General features: G+C 37.7%; 1 non-coding gene across 1 annotated transcript; it reads left to right on the top strand.

Moving 5' to 3' along the window:
* Positions 1-2307: 2307 nt before the first annotated feature.
* On the top strand, positions 2308-2414 carry LOC128281988 (small nucleolar RNA R71). The gene has a single exon (XR_008272301.1). It is a non-coding gene; the product is annotated as a small nucleolar RNA R71 (small nucleolar RNA).
* Positions 2415-5851: the final 3437 nt, after the last annotated feature.

The raw sequence follows: 5851 nt of genomic DNA, 5'->3' as shown, positions 1-5851 counted from the left end.
GTCATCCATAGTTTCTAGACACGGGCATGTCACACGGCCGTGTTGTTTTGACAGACTCACCCATGGCCAAATCGCATGGCCGTGGCAACTTATCGCATCTCGTGTTGGGAAAAATTTTGCCCTGTTTTCACACGATCGTATCGCACTGTCGCGTCTCCGCCCGTGCTGTGAGCATGGCTTAAGGCATGCCCTTGTGCCTTGCCGTGTGAATTTGAAAATCTGTGTTTCAAGGACTCAGTTAGTGGTTAGATGTTAAAAACTAAAATTTTAAAGAAATCAATACTGTTAGTGCTCGGGTTGCCTCCCGAGAAGCGCTTATTTATAGTCTAAGCTCAACTTACCTTTCTGCTATGTGGTCATGGTGGTGTGAGGAGTTTACACTCCTCTTCCCTGCTATCAATTTGATCAAAATAATGTTTTAAACGAGCACTATTTACTTTAAAAGTTCCAAATTTAGGATGAATTACCTCGACTGTACCGTATGGAAAAATATTGAGTACCGTGAGAGGAATTTTCCATTAGATTCAGAAGTGGAAATACGAGGATCTGCTATATTCAGTAATACTTTATCTCCAACCTTAAGTTGATTTGGTGGAATATTGAGCTCGTCAAGGCATGGTTTTGGATTATGTGTCAGCCATTCATCTAGTTCCTCAACTCGTAGCCTTCGTTCTTCATAGATAGGTCCTTTGTTGTTGCTTGAACAAGGCTCATGTGCGCTCTTCGAAGCTATTTTCTGCACAGAGGGTTTCATCACATGATCAGTACTAGTAGTATGATTTATGCAATCACCCTTGATTTTTAAGGTGTTACTCGAATTACGAGCTTGAAGAGTGATTTTGTCATCACCCACATGAAGTGTGAGTTCACCTGTACCAATATCAATTATCGTTCTAGCAGTTGCTAAAAAGGGCCTCCCTAAAATTAAAGGCACGTTATTATCCTCCGCTATGTCTAGAACAACAAAATCGACTGGGAATATAAATTTGTCAATTTTAACGAGTACATCTTCAATAATACCCCTAGGAAATCTGATTGTTTTATCTACTAATTGAATGCTTATCCTAGTTTGTTTGGGTTTCCTAAGACCTAGTTGCTTAAACATTTTGTAAGGCATGACATTGATACTAGCCCCTAAATCAGCCAAGGCATTATTAACATCTAAGCTACCAATTAAACAAGGAATTGTAAAACTCCCTGGATCTTTAAATTTGTTGGCCAGCTTATTCTGCAGAATGGCTGAGCAAACTGCATTCATCTCCACATGCGACGGCTCGTCTAACTTTCGCTTATTTGCTAAAAGCTCCTTTAAAAATTTAACTGCGCTCGGCATATGCAAAAGAGCCTTAATAAACGGTAAGTTAATATGTAATTTCTTTAAAAGTTTAAGGAATTTACCAAATTGTTCATCTGAGTTGTCTTTCCTTGTCGCATTGGGGTATGGTACATGTGGTTTGTACTCTTTACTTACCTGTCTTTGGTCATTGTGGTCCACCTCACCTTTACCCTTTACTTACCACAGTTTCTTGCCTCGGTTCTGGTTCAGGTGCAACTAACCCTTCCTCATCTCGAATGGTAATCGCATTGAGTTGCTCTCTTGGGTTAGATTCAGTGTTACTCGGTAGGCTACCTTGTGGTTGTTCAGATATCAATTTAGGAGCTGGCCTATCTGAGTTTTGAGCCCTTGGATTGACACTTTTTGATTCTTAAGTGCTGTCTCGGTATTTTGAAAACGAGTTTCTGACACCGAGATGAATTTTGTTAGCATCTCCTCAAGGTTCAACTTTTTCTCTTGTTGGTAAGGTGGTTGTTGGAAGCCTAGAGGTGGTGGTGGTCTTTGATTCCCTTGGCCTCCCCATGAGAAATTTGGGAGGTTCCTCCATCCTGCATTGTAAGTGTTACTATAAGGATTATTTTGAGGTCAAGGATTATTACCTATATAATTTAATTGCTCGTTTTCCATGTTGAGGTGAGTATTCTGAATTTCTCGTTCCTCCTTCACTTGCATTGCATTGCATTACTGGGTGAACCTATGAAGAACCAAGAAAACCGTCAATTTTTCTATTCAAAAGTTCTACCTGATTAGAGAGCATGGTGATCGAATTGAAGTTAAAAACGTCGAGTGCTTTCATTGCCTTTGTCCTCATGACTTGCCACTGATAATTATTCAGTTACATCTCTTCTATAAATTCATAAGCATCCTCAGGTGTCTTATTATTGATAGTCCTACCAGCGGCTGTGTCAACCATTTGTCTAGTTGAAGGATTCAGGCCATTGTGAAAAGTTTGAACCTGTAGCCAGAGTGGTAACCCATAGTGAGGGCACCTTCTCAACAGATCCTTGTATCTCTCCCATGCATCGTAGAGTGTTTCTAGATCCATCTGCACAAAAGAAGAGATATCATTCCTTAATTTCGACGTTTTAGCCGGCAGAAAATATTTAAGTAAAAACTTTTCAGTCATTTGTTCCAAGTAGTGATTGACCCTCGTGGTAACGAGTTCAACCACTGTTTAGCCTTATTCCTTAATGAAAAGGGAAGTAACTGAAGGTATATGGCGTTGTCTGAGACGCCATTGATTTTAAATGTGTCGCACAGTTCCAAAAAATTCGCCAAGTGAGTGTTTGGATCCTCATCCTGCAAACCATCAAACTGAACAAATTATTGTATCATTTGAATTGTGTTAAGTTTCAGTTCAAAATTATTTACAGCAATAGCAGGCCTAACTATACTTGACTCAGTTCCTGTTAAATTTGGTTTAGCATAATCATACATAGTGCATGGAGCATGATTCTGATTTACTGGATTAACGGCAATCGTAGGAGGTAGCAGATTTTCCTGATTTTCAACCATCTCCTCTGTTATAGTTTGAATATCGTCCTCTTGCTCTTCCTCTGTGTATTTTAAGCTTTGCCTTATTTCTCTTTGGTTTCTACGAGCTGTGCGATCGATCTCACTATCAAAAAGTAATGGTCCCGATGGGTTTCTTCTAGTCATACACTATAAAAACCTGCCAGAAGCGAATACAAGGGAAAATTAGAAAAGAAAATAAAAATTCAAATTGCAAATAAAGTAAAATGGCTAAAGGGATAAAAATTGAGTGTTCTTAATATCTTAGTTCCCCGACAACGGTGCCAAAAACTTGATTCGTGATATTCACGACAGGTTTTAAAAAAATTATAATAAATTGTTCTTGAAACTAACTATTATCACGATGAAGGCAAGTGTACCTATCGAACAGTAGTATAGCTTTAGTAAGATCAGATTGTCGAACCCAAAGGAACCAAGAGTACTAGTAATTACTTTCTTTTTATTATCTAGCCTAAAAATTAAGGGATTTATTTATCTAAACTAATTAACTAAACTAAGGGTGCACAGAGAGAAAATTGGGGAAAAGCTTTTGGGAAAACTCGATTGATTAAGACAATACCCAAGGAAAAATCCACCTAGACTTCACTTGTTATTTAACTCTGAATCAGACAATTTATTCATTTGACTTGATCCGTAGAAATCCCTAAGTTATATTATTATCTCTCTCAAGAATAATAACGTCTAACCCTAGTTTGATTAATTGAAATATCTTTCTAATTAACACCCTAGTGTTACATTAACTCGATCTATGGACTCCCTTATTAGGTTTCACCCTAATCCGGAAAAATCTTGTTACCCTATCTCTAGGAATACAATCAAATCCGCTTAATTACGACAAATTTACTCTTAGACAGGGACTTTTGCTCCTCTAAATAAGTGCATTAACTTGAATCAATATCCTGGAATATTAAAACAAGAATTAAGAACTCATAATTAAGAACAAGTCAAATATTTATCATACAATTCAGATAATAATAACAAGATCCGTCTTAGGTTTCATTCCCTTTAGGTATTTAGGGGGTTTAGTTCATAATTATGAAAGAAAACATCTCAAAAGAGTAAAGATAAGAAAACATAAAGAAAACCCAAAACTCTTGAAGGAAATTGAAGGGAGATCTTCAGTCTTGACGATAAATTTGGCTTCTGAGATGGATCAATCAGCTTTCCTTGAGTAATTCCTTGCCTCCTACTCTGTATGTCTTTTCTAAGTGCCTCCTCAGGGGTTTAGATAGGCTTTAGAATTCCTAAGAGCCTTCAAAAGTGGCCTTTTCCAAATAGGACTATACTTGGGCTTGACAGGGACACGCCCGTGTGAGATTGCTTTAGACCGTGGTCAAGGCTGTTAAATAGGCACGGGCGTGTGGACTACCCGTGTGAGTCATGCTTTGATTCTGCCAAATGGACACAGCCGTGTGGCCTACCCATGTGAGGAAGTCCAGGCCATGTTGATTTCCCATGTTGGCCCATTTTTTTTGTTTTTGGCCCGTTTCTCGCTCTTTTTACTCTCCTATGCTCACCTAAGTATAAAACATGAAATTAAAGGATTAGGAGCATCGAATTCACCAAATCTAAGGAGAAATCATCCATAAATGTGCTAAGCATGGGATAAAAATATGTATAAATTACGGTTTATCAGTCACTTTGTTGATAGCTTGATGGTTGCTTTAATTACTTGTTAAATGTTTTCATGGATGAAATGGTTATAAGTTAGGTATTATGTTTGATATGTTTTGATATATATATTGATGTTGAAACATGAAGTTGTTATAAAGGTTAGTTATGCTTAAGTAAGTGATTGAGAAAATGTCATACAGTGTTAATGATTTGGTATGTTTGAGCATTTTCATTTTGGTTATTTTCAATTGTAAATTGAGGTGCCTTTGTGGGCATATTGGTTGGGAACTTAGGTTGAATGGTCTATGGCATGTTTTGAGATGGGTATGTATAGGTGCAAATGGTATGGCTTAGTAACCAAGTAATGCTAGGTGAAATGACTTGATTTTGAAGTTACTTTAGGTGCACACGGCTTGGGACCCGGTCTACCACACGGTCATGTGTCCCACACAGTCTCCTCACATGGCCATATGACCTATTTAATTTTGGTGCAGGCTTGTTCACATGGTCTCAGAGAGTTAAACGGTCTGGCGACATGGCTATATGACACTATATTCAAATTGTACACGGTTTGGCCACAAAACCATATTCTTGTGCCACATACACTGAGCTTTGTCACACGGCCTGACAACACGGCCGTGAAACCCCAATTTCACATGGCATTAAGTTGTTACACAGTTTACTCACACGACCATGTGGATGATGTGGCCAATCTACATGGCCTCAACCCTTCCACACGGCCTCGGGACATTGTCATGTGTCCCTTATTTTCATATTTTTCTCATCCTTTTAAATTTGTTTCAAATTGATCTAAAATGATTGTTTGCTTAGTTTTAACCTTCCATAAGTTTGATATTAACCCGTAACTGATTGAAACACATGTTAATTTAGTTAATTATGATTTGTTTGATATTTATTTGAGATTTTTATGTTATAAATTGTTTGTAATTGTTGGGTATTTAGTTGTAGCATCCTATTGCTCGGGTTCGGTGATAGGATCGGGTGAGGGATGTTACAGATCATTCCTTTCCTTACATCCTACCATTGCCTATGCACCTTACTAGTGCAACAAAAATGTCATCTTCGCGGATAGGACCGTGCCCATCAGATTTTCCTTTGGGGCACTCCTCTAGACTCAGAATTTACCAAACTTGGGTGTTACAAGCTTGTAGAAGTTTCTTTCTTTAAGTTGTATATTGGTAAATTCTTAATTCTTTCTTTAAGTTTACCAAATAGAAAAGAGTTGTTCTAAGGGTTGTTCAGTAGGGTTTCCATTTGATTATCGGACAAGAAGGAAACTTTTTACTTAGAAATTTTTGAATGTTTACAGATTCTTATTATTTTATTAAGTTTTGGTTATTCTTATAT

This window comes from Gossypium arboreum, chromosome 1 (assembly GCF_025698485.1).
Source record: "Gossypium arboreum isolate Shixiya-1 chromosome 1, ASM2569848v2, whole genome shotgun sequence".
NCBI lineage: Eukaryota > Viridiplantae > Streptophyta > Magnoliopsida > Malvales > Malvaceae > Gossypium > Gossypium arboreum.
This window is presented reverse-complemented; position numbering and strand designations above follow the sequence as displayed.